A 17,326-nucleotide genomic window follows, 5' to 3' on the forward strand; every position below is an offset into this window, starting at 1 on the left:
CAAAGACTGAGGGGCGGGGGAAAGAAGTACATTTCGGGAGAAGAGAAACTTCCTGCCAGAAACGATTGAACTGGGCAAGGCTTGCCAGGCGAATATCTCAGCCCACAGCAAGCTTTCCCAGCGTGACTTCCTTTGCAGCTTCTCACAGGAGACTCGGGAGTCATCTAGTCCCTCTGTGCTGTACAGCTGGGTTTTTGCTGGCTTCCTAGGATATAGAAGCTTCAGTTTTATTGCTCACTTCTCAAGTCTTTTTATGTCTTATATCGAACTATCGTATTTCAAACTTCAGCAGCCTGCGGCTAACCACACTTTTATGATAGGCTGGAGTTCCTCAATAAATACTGAATTTTTATCTTAAGCAGAAACCAACATACTGTTTCATGAGGTTTTTGCTAGCTATTGTAGCCTCTGACTACATGTTAGGGTGTGTTTATGAAAGAGGAGCAAGGCCTCTAACATCTATTTTCATTCCAAAGCCAGGGTTTGCTAATTCTTCAGTAGTAACAGTATCAGTGGCAAGATGTAAACTGGAGCAATATGAAAAATGGGGAAATCCATAGCCCCCTCCCTCTGAGAGCTGATGATGGTCTCCTGACACCGAAGCACAAGAGAACGTGTGAAATACAGCCTGTCTACTCTGCAAATTGTTCTAGTGTATATTTGTTTTGCATGGTCAAGAGCTCTTTTAAGTTCATGTTAGTAAGAACAACAGTAATTTCCTGTCCTTGCTTACTGTCATATTTTTACATTCAGGCTGTTGATGAATGCAGTTCTGTCATCACGTGGATTGCTTCTAACCATGTGTCATTACAGTGTAGCCAGTGTTAAGGATCGAAATTGTGTTTAGTCTTTAATATTTCTTGCTAAATTAATTATCTTGTTAGAACTGTCCATAAAGTTGTTATCAAATTCAGGATGCAACTAACTGGAGTGCCCTGTGCCTATCATTTTCAGGTGATCGCACTGTTAATTTCCCTTTCATCCCAGCAGTAATATTGTCCCTTTTTTTTCTTACTGACTGCAAAATTGTAGGTGTTTGACAGCTTTGTTCATGGAAGAGCAGCTTTCTAGAGGAGAGCAGGAGCCATCTGAGCACACTTGTAAAGGGAAAGGAAGTTGGACCTCCTCTGTCCTATTTGGCAGCGGTCGGGTGGCAGCTCCAATTGCCCAAGAGTTTGACCAGTGGCAGCAAGCGCTGTCTCCAGCCTGGTGGAGGGCGTGGAGTGGGATTTAACTTACTGCACTGGAAGAGCATGTTATGGAAGCTAGGTTTCATTAACTTCACTGCTTGTAGGCCAGTTTGGGTTTGCTGGGGTTTTTGTTCTTAAGGAAATCTAAGTGCTTGTTTTTGAAGGTATAGTAGGTCTGCTTTTGTTTTGTAGTGGTGAAGCCTAGTGTGAGCTCTGAGTGAGAAGAGTTTTGCGTCTGTGTGGAACTGTACTGAAGTCAGGGGTGCTCCGTGCAAAGATGAGATAGCAGTTCTCCATAGACATTGTAAGATCAGAGCCAAATTTCCAATGATGAATTGCGGTCATCGGTGTCAGCATTAGTTGGGGTTAACAGTTCTCTAAGCTTAGGGAGTTGCCTGTGTACCATCCCGGGCTTAGCAGCCTAAGCTGGTAGACTAGGGTGCATGGGGACTGAAGCTCAGCTGATCCACCAAGTGTAGTAAGTGTGACGGTGATCAGCATTGCCGTGCTTTAGTTCTGGTACCTGGTTTTGAGAAGGCAATTCACAAAGCTGAAGTAAGCGCTAGGAAATGCTTGGTAAAATTGAGACTTTAGCACTTGGATTCCCAGAAGTCAAGTATGCTGAGCGGGGAGATCTTAAACCAGCTGATCGGAAATGTTGCATGGGCAGCTCTTTTCTCCTCAGTTTAAGTTGCTTATAGCCTTCATTTTAACATATTTAGAGTCAGGGAGCCAAAATCTGAAATGGTCCCTTGTACTTTCTGCAACTCTGTAGGGGTGTAAGCAGACCCTGCCTGCTTGCTGGGTTAGCTCCCCCACTCTGCCCAGACCCACACCGCCTTTTTTCCTCTTACAGCTGTGCTGGGCCATTTCAGCTCACTGAATTTGTAGAAAGTGAATCCAGACTAGAAATGCAAATTATTTTATAATTGCTAGCTGCCAGGGACTCAACCATGAAAGAGGAACAGAGTTAATGCCGTCCTCAGCTTGAAACAGTTTAAACCCCCACCTATTGCTTCCCAGGAGACTGGTTTGTGTTGTGAAGGAAAACAAACTAGATCACATTCCCGCAGAACAAGATTCAATTAATGCGTTTTACCTTACAACTAGAGAGGACAGGTGTGAACACAATTACTGTGGCTCCACCAATAGATACTCATTAAATTTCTGTACCTGCCACTTTCAATTGTGTGCTTCAGTCCCCAGGGTTTGGGTTTTTTTGTTTTTTTACAGTTTGAAAGAGATGGAGACAATAGGAGTGGGCATACCAAAGCCTTCTCTCAGTCATAATTTAATTTTCTAACCAGAAAGGAACATTAAGGCTTCAGTCCCATGGGTTTATTTCTGAGGATGGCCAGTGCTGCACATCGGGACAGCTTTCTGTTGTTATCATCTCGTTAATGTTATTTCCTGACATTGCAGATCAACTGCTCAAAGGAAGGGGATCACTTGTTGAGGGGTAGGACTGATTTTTTTTTTTAACTACTTTATGCAGTCAGATAGCCATCCCTGTCACGTAATAAGGTCGTTGTGTTTAATTGAAGATGGTGGTTAAATTTAAAAAGAATAATTGCTCCTGGCCCCTCTTTTTATTAAGAGTGAAAATTTGATCGAACCATTCCCCAAAGCACCAAGAAATCTAAGTGAAAATATTATGATTTAGCTTGTGACCTGATTTTTATTGGTTTTAGTGGAGTTTTGGTGGACTTCTACTAGTGTATTATGGCATTTCACAACAAAGTTTTCTTTGCTTCCCATAAAAGCAAACGGGAAACCCTGGTGATGTTATTAATTTTAATGAAAAACTTCCATTGCATATCTAAGTTTTGTACTCATCTGCCAATAAAGTTAAGGTAAATAGCTGTCATTCAGGTGTAGGTTCAAAACAGGGGAAGTCAGTTTCAGGATATAAAAAACCACAGTAAAATAAACTAAAACCGGCTAATTTATTATTCCATTTGACTCTTTCTTTCTCCTTGTGATGTTCAAAAATAAAGCAATTCAATCACAAGACTTAAGAGAAAGTGAAGATAATGATAGTCTGTTTTTATTAAGGTACAAAAGTCTTGCAATATCTGTCACAAGTCACATAGCCATTTTTTTTCTGAGTCAGACTTGAAAGGAAATAAGTTTAACTCCTCCATCTTAATAACCAGAGTATAAGCATCAGGGACTTGTATTTCACAAGCATTAGATTTCATAGGTGTCAATAAAAATTTAGTATTACAGTTACAGTAATATTTTCTTTTTACATGGTTATTTTGAGCAAAATATTCAGAACTGAATGAAGTCGTAAGATGCCTTAATTGCTATGAGTTACGCTGTAAATTAAAATAAGATTTCCAATACACTTTTCACATGTTTATTTTGTATATATGCCTTTTCTTAGAAGCGGGGGCAGTTAATCTTCCTCTCGTGTAATCAAATCATAACTTAGATCAGTTCAATTCAGTACGTGTCCTAAAACTGAGTAGGTCATTTTGGTGCATGTCTGAATAGACGCATTTGTTCTGGATGTTTGGATTTACATCGTTTGTTCTAGGCAGTGAAGCTGATTGCTCCACAGAGTATCCAGATCAAACAGCGAAAGACCCCTGAAAGATCCCTGAAGAGAGGCAGGTTTCAAGGGCAGACCACAGAGAGGTAGGTTTTAAGGGGGCTGGCCACTGCCTGGGGGACATGAGATTCCCCGAAAAAGACTCAGGAGCCAATTTGTCAGCAAACACTGACCCCGTCTCCATCCGCAAATAGCTGGACAAGCATGCCCAGCTCAAGCACGGGCCCAGACTCCCTCCCTCAGTGAATGCACAGATGTAGATGGGAGGTAATTTGGGGATGTGGGTGTGGGGAGGCAGGTCTCACCTGTAGAGTAACTTGTCTCTTTCCACCTGAAGGTCGTCTTCTGGAGTTCCCACTTCTGGGAGCTTGTTGAGCCCAGCCTCTAATTAGCGGAACAGGAAGTTTTAATTAAATACTTCAGAATCGACAGTTTTATGTATGATCTTTATCAACATAGGAGTTGCTAACCACTGGCCCTCAAAGATAAACATTAAAGGCCTGAAAATTATGAGTGTTTGTGTCCCAACATTGACTATTGGATTTACCTTTTAGTCTTTAGATATTGTTGCTTCTTTTTGCTTCTTCCTCATACATTAAACGTTTGGGGATTTTTAACAGAAGCTAGGAGTCTCATGTTCTTGATTTCAGTAGCTGGTGCTTTAGGAAGACCCAATATCATAAATTTGTGATAATATTGGCAGTTTTGGCAACACTGACTACGGGTGGAGTAAAAATAGCTCAGTAATCATTCTGAGCCTGGAGAAAAGATTCATGCAAGGGAAGACCAAAAAGGAACTGAGTTTGTGAGGTGTACAAAGCTCTCATACTCTTCTTTAGGTCTTCAGTGCTGTACATGAATGGAACCCTGTGACTACTGCTTTCGAGCAAACTTTCAGAGCTGTGTTGTGGTGGGAGGCCTATCCTAAAGCACGAGATATGCATATGCTACTTTAAAGAAGAACCACAGCTCATTCGCTTGAGGAAAATAACACAAAGAATTGACTCTAGCCTCTCTTTGCATTTCCTCTTGGGACTTCAGTGAGCGCTGATACAATTGCAGGTAGATTCTTGCAAAATAATTTGGGAGCAACTCAGAACACACCAAACAAATCCATAATACTAGATTTTCCAGAATTATTCAGGAGCTTTCATATAGATCTGGTCCCACTGCACAGAGCTCAACTTTATCAGGATAGCTTTTCTGGGACAGATTCCAACCAGATTTCCTCATGGGTTTGGGATGAATGTAGAGGGCATATTAGATGGCTGATGAATCTGCCAAAACTGCTCCATGACAGTCTTCTCAAGGTGGTCACTGTCTGCTAGTTTCTCTCTTCTTTCTGGTTCTCCTGTCATCTTACAAGGCAATATTTTTCTCACGCGTGGATCTGTTCTCCAGTTATTCAACAATGGGGGGGGGGAAATAACACTGTATTTACTTAAGGAAAGAGCTTGATGCAGCAGTGCAGCAAGGGCGTTATCTCTTGGTCATTTTTTTCATGGTGCTGTAATTCTTGGTTCTACACTTGCTGCAAACTTCTCTTCCTCATGTGGCTTCTTCTTGGCTTCCTTCTCTTTTTAATGTACTGTCCTCACAACTCCTCTTCCCCAAGGCCATGCTTTCTTAATGTATGTTAGCTCTGACAGGGAAACTAGATGACCAAATTCCTATTCTTCCCCCTTGCTACTCACCATATCATCCCCTCGGTCTCTCATCCAGTTAGTACAGAGTCTTTGGGCTCCAACACACTATTGCTCCTCTTTTTACAGTCACTGCCTGCGGGGCTATTGCTGCAGTTTGAGGAGTTGTAGGAAGGAAATAGCACTATTTTGGTTTTTCATTGTGATTGCATTTCTGTGATTGGTATTTTTTACCTCTTGGTACAAAAAACCACACCAACGCTTTGATTAGAAGTTCAGCATTTGCAAATTCTTTGGCTGTATCACATCCTGATATCACAGCCCTATAAACATTGACTGGTTGGTATAGCTCTCAGTTCCTGAAATCACCCATGAAGGGGGGTTACTTCCACCCCTGCAGAGGGACAGCACCGAAGCATCTTACTCAGAAATGTCAAGATCACTGCTATGAGCAGCTACAACTGAAACATACTGGAATTTCTTTAGAGCCACAGAAAAAATAGGCTGTTGAGTGGATTTCAAGAGATCACATAGGTCATGCTCTCCTGTGAGGCAGTCTGAGTGCATCAGGGTCAATCCTGATGGACATCTGCACAGCTGCTTCCTAAAGACCTCACGCGATGGATGTGCCATGACAGCCCTAAGCAACCTATTCCTGCGTGTTGCTGTCTGCACTGTGTTAGTTTGAGTCAAGTTAGTCAACTTGAATCGCCCTTTCTGTAGTTTAACCCTGTTAGACCTTGTTCCGTTCACGCGGGTTGTGAAGCTGCGTGTCCCCTTTTCAGCAGACTTTTAGGAACCTTAATAAAAAATCAGATTTTCCCCTCAGTCTTCTCCAGGATAAAAGCCCCATGGGCAATACTGTCTAGACCTCTGATCAAATTTGCATCTTCACTGGAGTTTTCTGACTAGAGCGTCCTTTTCCTGAAGCAGAGCACCCTGGACTGGACACAGTACCTCAGCTGAGGCCTTCCCAGAGCTGAGTAGGTAGGAGTCACTCACCTTCTTGGGAGGGTACACCTCTCTTTGTACTTTCCAGTGTAACCCGGAACTTCTTTTTACAACAAAACCGTGGTAGAGTTAATTTGTGTTAAGCTTGTGATCTGTAATTAACCTCTCCCATCCAGCTCCTGCATGAAGAACTTTTGCTCAGCTTATTGCATCTCATCCTGATTTTTTGAAGCTGATTATTCTTATCGAAGTGAAGTACCGTGCACTTGTCTTCACTGAATTACATCATGGTTTTCATACTACTTTTTCCCAATTTGTCAAGACAATTTTTAACTCTGATTTTGTCCTTCAATGTACTTGGCATGCCCTGCTCAGCTTTGTATCATTGGATCTAATAAGCATCATCTGTTTCAACAAATGTAATACACCAATAAGTGACTGGTTGCTGGATTGTTCCCTAATCCAATAAGTATTTATTACCTTTACTGTTATTACATAAGAAACTAGATTTTAGCAAGTTCAGGAGCAGTGTGTATCAGATACAGCTGAGAGGTATATCTGCTCTGTGACCACAAAAGTGACAGCAGTGCAGAGTACAGAGGAGACCTCAGCCAGCTAGCATAGATAGCACAGAAATACTCACTAAACTTGAAATAGTAATGAGTAGCATAATTTGCACTGCTTCGCCTAATTCTTTAGGTAGTGGTTGGTTTGGTTTTTTCCCCCGAGGAGCTCATATCTGCAAAAACTTGCTGCCTGTTTAGGTATGGCTGTACCACTGATCATGCCCCCACTACAAAAAATACCATTATTTAGGTAAAAATTGTGATGGCTCAGCTTTTTCATGGGGTGGGACATAATTCACCTCAACAGCTGCATCCCATCCAGGCAGCTGTTAGTAAAATCTAATTGTTTAATTAAAAAGCCTAATTAATAATACGTGTCGCCATATAACTTTCTTATGTTTGCTTTTGCTTCCTAAAATTTGCATCGCTGTGTCATCAGATGTACTCTTGCATCAAAGCTACTGATTGCTTACAAATCGAATTCCTGATATACATCTAAGATAAGAAGATCCTGCAAAAGTCCAGAATTGTGTCTACCGCTGCCTTTGGATAAAGATGCAAGAGTCCTGTCTAAATACATGGAGGGCACAGAGACCTATGGGAGCCCCGTGGGAGACCCACCCGGAGAGTGAAGACCCGGGACCATGGTATTTGGACCCCTGCCCTCGCTCCAAATCTGCTGGTTTGGGGCCTGGAGCCATGCAGCGGTGCCTGCACCGTGCTAGGGGAGTAAGTGGGTTTGTGGAGGTCTGGTGCCACACGGGCACGGTGCTTTTCCGTCGGGCTTCCCGCTGGTCCAGGCGCCCGTCGGCGCTCCTCACGCCAGTGGGACGCAAGGATGCCTGAAGGCAGGGAGAAGTCTGCAGGCAGTATCTGCTGGAGGCTGTTCAGCTCATCCATTGCTTTATGTCAGTCATTCCTTTAAGTTAAAAACATTTTAATGGGCCATTCTCAGTAGTTTCAGCTGGGAAGGCGTCAGATAATACGCAAGCGGCAGATAACCTGGAGAGCGCATAAGTATCCAGGGAGGAATCGTGGAAAGTGGTGGTCCAGAGAGATTGTCACACGTGTAGCACCCAGCAAATGAGATCTGCTTGTTGGATGAGAGCTGGCAGTAAATCAATGCAAATTTGAGCTGGGAGAGCACAGGGTAAAGGACGTTTCTTTCCAGGCAGCCCTGGTGTGGAGGGGGTCTCCTGCAGTACCACCCCGCTGCTCTTGGCCTTCAGTGCCTGCATCACCTGTGAAGGGGGTTCAGGAGCCCCTGAGCCTCTCAGGTGTTTGAAAAACCTTATCCTATGTAGCTTTTTGGCTACAGTCTCTAATAGGATACAGCAGGGAATTTGTGTCCCTGAAGTAATTTAAAAGTTGTTTGGAACAAAAGCCAGAAAATAACAATTTAGGTCTCCAAAATAATTCTTTACAAGACAAAATAGCTGCAGTTTAACATGGGAGGAAGAGAAACCAAGCCAGTAGTAGCTCCAGAGCAGCCACGAACAAATGTGCTACGTGTCAGGTGGTGATATATCCAGAACAGCACTAGACCTGTATGTCTCCACTGTGGTGTAGGTATGGCTGCAGTTCATATTAGAGCTAATTGCACATGTGGGGATGCAGCCTGGCGTGTTTGTGTCCCCAGGGAGGATAAATATGTCCCCCCACTCCGCTCCCCACAGAGCTATACTCAGTGGGTACTGGAGCTCCCTCTCGTTTGAAAGTAAGTTAAGTGAGGTGGGTGCCTATGTATGTTAGCTGTGGCTATATGTGTAACCACTGTGCTGGCATGCCCCATGCCTGCTTTAGAGAAAATAGCATTTCTATCAGATAACTTCGTATTTTTCTTTACACAGAGGGAGGTATGAGCAGCAAAAGATACTGGTCACTGTGGCCCTGAAATATTCTCTTAACCAAAGTCGTCAGCCACTGCATGTCTAGTTAAGGACTAGCTTTTCATAAAATACTCTTCCAAGCAAAGTTTTGAAATTATTAAAAGCGTGCTGGAAAAAAAAATTGGTGTTGTATTTTAAAAAGTGGTAATTCAGTTTGCATATATTATCTAAGTACCTGTGTGTGTACACATAAGTGTATTCTTTCCCTGTGTGTGTGTCTCTATGTAAACAAACAGGCTCAAACCCCACTGAGTTTTCTTTAAAGCCGGTCATGATCAAGAATTTTTTAGAGAGTGGTTAATTCTTGCCTGTTTGAGCAGGAAATAATATTTCCTTATGTTCTAAATGAGATAGCTCTCCAGATAAAAATGATGATGATAATATAGTTAACACACATAAACCCCCTTATTTACAAAGAAAAGACAAAGCGGTGTGTTTTGATTCAACAGACTATTTACAACTCTCTTTGCACTTTTTTATTTATTTCCTTTGTTTTGGCATTTTAGCTAGTGCCTAAGAAATGGATTGTCTCTGATGCTGATATATTGTTACACAGCCATTTGCTTAGAGAAAGAAACATCTATTTAACTACATGTAAAGGAAATTAAAGAGCAAGAACAGTCTTAGCTGCAGTATTTTCCATAGCCTTGAAAACCTTCACCCAGAGTCTCAGCTACTGTAAATTGGCATGAACTCCAATATCTTAAAACTGCGTTGGTTGATGTGACCCGAGGAGATGACCTCTGGGATTTGTGGGACCACTGTATAAATACCAGAGCTTTCAACCTGCCAGGGTCAAAATATATAATGCTTTTGGTCCAGTCCTGGCTCCATGCTTATTTGTTGCTCCTTGATTTCAGCAGCAGAGGGGAGAAGGGAGCCTTCAGCAGCTCTGCGCTTCTCCCCAGCAAAACCCCTACCAGGAGGTTGCCATTTTCATCTTGCAGATGAGGAAACTGATGAAGAGAGCAGCAGTATCCTTACTGCTGTGCTAAAAAAAAAAAATGCACTTTTTTAGTAGCTGAAAGAGGCAGGGCAAGAAAACTTTTGTCCTGGTTTCGGCTGGGATAGAGCTAATTGTCTTCCTAGTAGCTGGTACAGTGCTGTGTTTTGAGTTCAGTATGAGAATAATGTTGATAACACTGATGTTTTCAGTTGTTGCCAAGTAATGTTTAGTCTAAAGTCAAGGATTTTTCAGCTTGTGATGCCCAGCCAGCGAGAAGGCTGGAGGGGCACAAGAAGTTGGGAGGGGGCACAGCCAGGGCAGCTGACCCAAACTGGCCAAAGGGATATTCCATGCCATGTGACGTCATGCCCAGTATATAAACTGGGGGGAGTGGGGGCGGGGGGATCGCCGCTCAGGGACTAACTGGGCGTCGATCGGCAGGTGGTGAGTAGTTGCACTGCGAATCATTTGTATGTTCCAATCCTTTTATTATTACTGTTGTCACTTTATTAGTGTTTTATCATTATTAGTTTCTTCTTTTCTGTTCTATTAAACGGTTCTTATCTCAACCCACAAGTTTTACTTCTTTTCCCGATTTTCTCCCCCATCCCACTGGGTGGGGGGGGAGGCGAGTGAGCGGCTGCATGGTGCTTAGTTGCTGGCTGGGGTTAAACCACGACACCTTTGCTCCTCCAAGCCCCTCACTTTCCACTGGAGTGACATGGAAGTAGGTGGAAAAAAGAGGAACGACAGCAACACGGTTCATGTCCTCCAGAAGCTAAAACCGAAGGGGCGAGGCGCTGCTCTTGCAGTGCTGCAGCACTCCTCTTGCACCCACGCAGACGCTTCATTCATGTGAGGGCAAAACAAATTAAACGGTAGGTCTGCACCAGCTCTACCCATGCAATCGTGCCCATCTGCAGTGGGTGGGTAGAGGGACAAAAGTGGGCAAGCTCAACTGTTAGCAGCGTAAATGCCTGAGGAATGGGGGGGGGTGTTAATTATTTTCTTTTTCCCCTGAGATAAAAGAGGCAGTGATGAACCCAAACCTTGGGAGCTGAGGATTGGCAAAAGGTGCCAATCCAAGCTTTATCCAGAGGAAGGCGGCAGCAGTCTGCGAGGTGCCGGGGAGCGGAGCAGAGAGCAATGCCTCCCCGCGGCGGGCGCAGCAGGTTTGCCGGACCAGCGGGCGTAACTGCAGGCTGCTATCGTTGTAAACCTTCAGCTACTTTCATGTTATCAAAACAAATGCAAAGTTCACCCCTAAACGGGTACAAAATGCTCTAAAAGGTTCTTGGGCTTTTCCTGACATGGGAAAGACACAGCGAGCCAAGCCCTGTGTCTCACGCCCGTGTGGAGGGACGCCGGGAAGGGCTGGGGAGGTTTTTCTGGGGGGCTTGGTTGGAGCTGGGTGAAGAGCTGAAGACGTGAATCTGTGTCACTACATTAAGTTAGTGGGACGGTTGTAGGGTTGAGGGTCTAAGGCACATAAATCCAGCCAGGTCTCTCTCCTGAAGGGGCCGGAGCTTCGGCAGCACCTTGGCTGCCAGTGACGGTAGCGGAGGAGATGCCATCAACAGCCGAGGGAAGTTCGGGGCAGAAACAGGCAGGAGTGTTGTAGGCAAGCATCGTCTCACCTCAGCTGCCTCCAAGGTCTGTAGGTGCCCCATGGGAGCTAACAAACCCCCCAGGCCCCCAACCTTCTTAATTTTGCTGATATAAAAATAGGCTCAGGCTCCTTAAGGGGCTGCAGCTGAGGAGACTCCCTCATAACTTGGCTGGCTGAACAGGTCCTGTAAAACCCACCTGCTCCCCCACAAGGGCATTTTCCAAGTGTGGTAGAGATAGACATTTCTATGTTTCTGTCTTTGCATGTGCTCCAATTGCCCCATGGTTTGCAAGAAGGAAACATGGCAGAAGGGGATGGCTCCAGGGCAGCCAGCGCTGGCATCCACCAGAGATTTGGCAGAAGAAATCCCAACAAGGAGAAGCCACAGGACTTACTGCAGAGGCCACAGACTTTCCTTCTTCATGCTTACTAGCTTCTTAGAGGGGTCGTGCCACTGCTGACACCACAGGTTAGGGGACTTTGGGTTTTATTTTAAACATTGATACTATTTTGCGTGTGCAGGAACAGGGGAGCTGGTGAGGCCGTTAGGATTCTGCCACGGGGATGTGCCAGACTGCTCGGGATGAAGACACGTTCCCCGGGCTGTGCCCCCGAGTCCTCTACTCTGGTCCAGCCCATTGACTCCAACCCTGCCAGGAGGCTGGAGGACATTCCTCTAGTAAATCTATTAATCTAGCTGGTGGAAAAAGCTGCTTTTTTCCTCAGGCACCTGAGGAGACCTTCTATGGCTTGTTCACAGCCCACCTGGTTATCCATGTGCTGACTGCCACAGACAGACACCCTGAGATCCTGAAAAAAACCATTACACTTAAAAAGATGAGATGCTTGCTTCCAGTTCCAACAGCCAGGGCACTTTTCACCGCAGAGCAGCAACCCACAGCTCCTGCAGAGCATGAGCACACGGGCAGCCTCCAAAAAAATCCATGCACCAGCATGTCCTAATACCCTGCTCAAGTAACCCAGCCCAAGTTTACTCGTTTCAGCTGCGTATCCAGCTCCAGTTACAAGTTTCTAATCCCGGCAAAGCCCAGCCACTGCAGGTCTTGCTGCTGAGGAGCCCCACCACAAACTCCATCTGGTTCAATGGGCATCAGCCCCATGAACGGCAGCTCCTGACACCGCGACCCTGCAGCACGCGTTTCTAGATAAAATTCACATTGTGACATGTTTCCATCGCTGAGCAGGCTAAATCTGAGTTCTACAAATACCACGTATCAGGTCTGTTTTCTTTATCAGTTTTATTGCAAATTGGCTCAAGTGTATGGACTCCTGGAGCATGAAGCCACATCCAGCTACGTCTTAGAAAGAAACTGAAAAATAAAGGAGAGGCAGCTGTTTCGTTCTGCAGTATTTGTAAGGTAATAATAGTAACAATAAAGGGAAGTAAAACACAGCAGTTTCATTGTGATATTTTTTTAAAAGTAAGGATTCAATTGAATATAAAATGATCATTTATTTTAGGCACTTTGACGGACTAACGTTTGATTCTAACAAAGTCATTTTCTGAGAACAGCAGAAGGAAAGCTGTGTCAAGAGGAAACAACCCTCACTTTGTATAAGAGGTGCTGCTGAGTAGCACTGCCGGTGTCCTTTATTTAAATAGGAATAATTATATTGCACAGGAAACCTGGATTTGAAAGCAGTTCCTCTGATAATTACTCCTGAAGAGGAATGTATCTGCTGCATTCACCAAAGCCTGAAGGCTGGTCTCGTATCACAGAGGATCATCTGCATTATGGCTAAAATTGAAGCAAAGGGAGAGGGAACACAAGAAAGGACATAAAACTCTCAAACGTCAGGTCCAAAAGAAGTCCTTTCCACCAAGAAGTGGCGAAACATCTTTTAGAGCGAACATCTGATGTAGACGGCGGCAAGAGGCAAGTAAGAGAATAATTACGCTGCGCTTGGTTTCCACTTGAAAAGGAATCCCTACTGGCTCCTCGCTGTATGATGTCCCCACACTGCTCTACACCTTCTGCTTTCCATTGGGTTTCCACCACACCCACAAGCTCTCATCAAAACCTTTCTTGTGGACAGCATTCGCTGTGGAAGACTGGAAAATTTCTCTGGCCAAATAATTCCAAGCAGAGAGCTGCTTCTGCTGCTGAAGCAGGGTCTGTTTGCAGTCAGCCTGGATTGCAGCCTGTCCTCTCCATCTTCTCCCTGACCTTAAAACATTGGACGGAGCAGGTGAGGCACTGCCTGCATGAAAGTCGGATCCTCTCCAGGGAGGTTTAGACCACTCTACCTTCCACGCAAAGCAAATACGTAATTAAACGACACTTGAAATGCTCAGACTGTTGTGGTTTCCCGCTTTAGTTATGAAAATGAAGACTGGTCAGTGCTACTGGAAGTGACTTTCATGTGGGCTTTTGTAAGCTTGCAAGAAACTTCTCTGCGTGGTCAAGAGTAGCGTGGCTTTTAATTTGGATCCAAGGGTCTCCTAAGGCAGGCCAGCAGAATCAAGTGGGTGAAGATAAAAGCCTCTGTGCACAGATTAAAACAGGAGTGGCTAATACTTCTCAAAAGTAGCAAGAGGACATTTTCCCCCTGAAGCTTCTCTAAGCAGTAAAGGATTCGTATTAATGTGCATGCGTAGCAGTGGGGAAAGGTATTTGATTACTGCAGAACTGGTCACTCACAAACCATCTCCTTGCCTTTCAGGCAGCATGCTCAATCTGTGCTGGCAAGAGAAATCAATTCATTGCAACTAATGGGCCTAAATGACCTGTGAAAGTGCTGCAATGGTGCAAGAACCGAAACGTGCTCCTCAACCACACGATGGTAAAAAAGCCTACGTCATTTCTAGAATGAAAGGAAGAAAAGAGGAACAAGACGCTTTAAAAAATCAACCACCGTCAGACAAAAATAAAGGCGCAGAAGCTGGCAGGCAGCATGGCGTTCCTGTGGTGGACGTATGCTCAGAAGAGAAGCTCAGCTGAAAGCCACAGCAAGAAGGATATGGCTCTCTGGGGACAGGAGCGGGATGCACAGCACCTCGCCGTGTGCCCCCGCTCGAAGGAGGAGGGGGTCACCCCAGGCATCTGCGCAGACAGCCGGGCTGGGAAGGCTGCAGAAGAGGCAATCCTGCCTAGAAGTGGAAAGTTGTTGCCCTCTGGCAAAGCCTCGGTCGCTCTCTCTCCATTTGCTTATACAGGAAGCCTGGGGCTGAATGCAGAAGGCCTGAATTTTGTGTGGTAAAAGCATACTTCTGTTCTGTTCTGCCTGCACAGAGAAAAGGATGCTCAGAAGAAAACTATTGCCACCGTTTAGGCAATCCATATAAATACTGTGCTACATCTGGCAAACAGAGTGGCTGCAAGTAAGAAAGCGCAGAGTTGGCTGATAGTTTGATGTAATTCGGTTTCATTTGCCTTATAGGCTCTCTGTATAGAATCATAGAATGGTTTGGGTTGGAAGGGACTTTTAAAGGTCATCTAGTCCAACCCCCTGCAATGAGCAGGGACATCTTCACTAGATCAGGTTGCTCAGAGCCCTGTCCAACCTGGCCATTTCCAGGGATGGGGCACATAACACTTCTCTGGGTAACTTGTTCCAGTGTTTCATGACCCTCATCGTAAAAAATTTCTTCCTTATATCTAGTCTGAATCTACCCTCTTTTAGTTTAAAACCATCACCCCTTGTGCTATTGCTACAGGCCCTATTAAACAGTATCTTTCTTCTAAGCCCCCTTTAAGTATTGAAAGGCCACAATCAGGTCTCCCTGGAGACTCCTCTTCTCCAGGCTGAACAACCCCAACTCTCTCAGCCTGTCCTCACAGCAGAGGTGTTCCAGCCCTCTGACCATTTTTGTGCCCTTTCTCTGGACCCGCTCCAACAGGTCCATGTCTCTCCCATACTGAGGACCCCAGAGCTGGACGCAGTACTGCAGGTGGGGTCTCACCAGAGCGGAGGGGCAGAATCCCCTCCCTCGACCTGCTGGCCACGCTGCTTTTGATGCAGCCCAGGATACGGTTGGCTTTCTGGGCTGTGAGCACCCATTGCCGGCTCATGTCCAGCTTTCCATCCACCAGTACCCCCAAGTCCTTCTCCACAGGGCTGCTCTCAATCCATTCATCCCCCAGCCTGTATCAATACTGAGGATTGCCCTGACCCAGGTGCAGGACCTTGCACTTGGCCTTGTTGAACCTCATGAGATTCACGTAGGCCCACTTCTCAAACTTGTCCAGGTCCCTCTGGATGGCATCCTGTCCCTCAGATGTGTCAACCGCACCACTCAGCTTGGTGTCATCTGCAAACTTGCTGAGGGTGCACTCGATCCCACTATGTCACCGATGAAGATATTAAACAGTACGGGTCCCAGTACGGACCCCAGTACGGACCCCTGAGGGACACCACTTGCCACCAATCTCCATCCGGACATCGAGCCATTAACCACTACTCTCTGGATGCAACCATCCAGCCAATTCCTCATCCACCGAACAGTCCGTCCATCAAATCCATATCTTCCCAATTTAGAGAGAAGGATGTTGTGGGGGATCACGTCAAAGGCCTTACAGCAGTCCAGATAGATGACACCTGTAGCTCTTCCCTTGTCCGCTGATGCAGTCACTCCATCACAGAAGGTCACTAGGTTGGTCAGGCAAGACTTGCCCTTGGTGAAGCCATGCTGGCTGTCTCGAATCACCTCCCTGTCCTCCATGTGCCTTAGTATAGATTCTAGGAGGATCTGTATGTTGTTATAAATTATTTTTTAGATTGTACTTCATTAAGCAGAATATTTGAAATACCTTGCTGCAGAGCAAGTTCTGTGAAGAATGAGGAACCGATCTAGATAACAAACGAGCACATCTGAAATGTGCGTTTAAAGATGACTGAAGCAAACTTATATTTCAAGTAGGCTGGCCCTTAAAAGCTACAAAGGCTGCATGATCAATCTAACAAGTAAGTTGGGGAGAAAAACACCAAACAAAAATCCCTCACCTACCTGCAAACTCCAAATAAAATTGGACTTGAAGTTCAGCTTCTCCCATCATCCAATTAAAGGGAAATAAAATGAAAAGTCCATAGGCCACAGGAGGAGTTGCCAGTGTGCTTCTACTGCCGCCCACAAGCACTTACCATGGACTCCGAGACGACAGCTGAGGAATGGGCAGTGCCGTCAGCCCAGGGACTTCTCCAGCGACTGGTCATGGAAAGTTCACGCTCATGGAGGAGGGCACTGATTCTCTATTAGAAGAGTTCAACCTCATTTATTGCCTCTAGAATGGGTATAAAGTAATCACTTTTAAGGTCAATAGAAAGGGAAAATGCTTTCTATCACATCCTGTAGTTAGAAAGCCTACCGATACCTTCTCAAGGCTGACCACTTTTTTTCCATGTGAGTCCTCGTTTACTTGTACTTGCTTACGTAGCTTTTCTTTTGAGCACATTTGGCTTGAGGAAGGACACGGAACAGGACTCTTGCCTTTCACCATTTATCTTAAACCTAGAAATGAATGTGCAGGCTCTACCTAACAGCTGTCCGAGGACAGCTTGTTATCAAGCCTTACAGACAGAGAAATTGAAGCAACGTAACTACATAGGATAGAGTAGGGTATAATCGCTTCATATGAAACATTTAAACAATGATATATTTGCATACAGGGACAGTCCATCTCCCCTTGCAATTGCATTCAGACCAAGTTATACTGATAACATCACTCCTTCACTGGCATAATAATAATTGAATAAAGCCCATGTGAAGATTAAGCCTGAAGAAATTATATTACATGCCAAAGGGTTACCGTAGTTCTTCATTCCTCCCTATAACACGGTAAGAGACAAGAACATCTTGAGTTCACCAAATCTGCAAAATTTGTGTTGTCAATTTTCATTACTTTCTCACAAATTTTATGAGCTGCTCTTTACCTCCATGAGCACATGGGCACGTTAGGTGACGTGAAAAACATTTCTAGGCATCATGGTAGGAGAGAAAAAGCTTAAATATGCAA

The 17,326-nt window shown here is 44.9% G+C and overlaps 1 long non-coding RNA gene across 1 annotated transcript; it reads left to right on the top strand.

Moving 5' to 3' along the window:
* Positions 1-10,961: 10,961 nt before the first annotated feature.
* LOC128141093 (uncharacterized) lies at positions 10,962-12,763 on the top strand. Its single transcript, XR_008234898.1, has 2 exons — positions 10,962-11,820; positions 12,609-12,763. It is a non-coding gene; the product is annotated as an uncharacterized LOC128141093 (long non-coding RNA).
* Positions 12,764-17,326: the final 4,563 nt, after the last annotated feature.

Source organism: Harpia harpyja, chromosome 4, assembly GCF_026419915.1.
Source record: "Harpia harpyja isolate bHarHar1 chromosome 4, bHarHar1 primary haplotype, whole genome shotgun sequence".
In the NCBI taxonomy this organism is placed as follows: Eukaryota; Metazoa; Chordata; class Aves; order Accipitriformes; family Accipitridae; genus Harpia; species Harpia harpyja.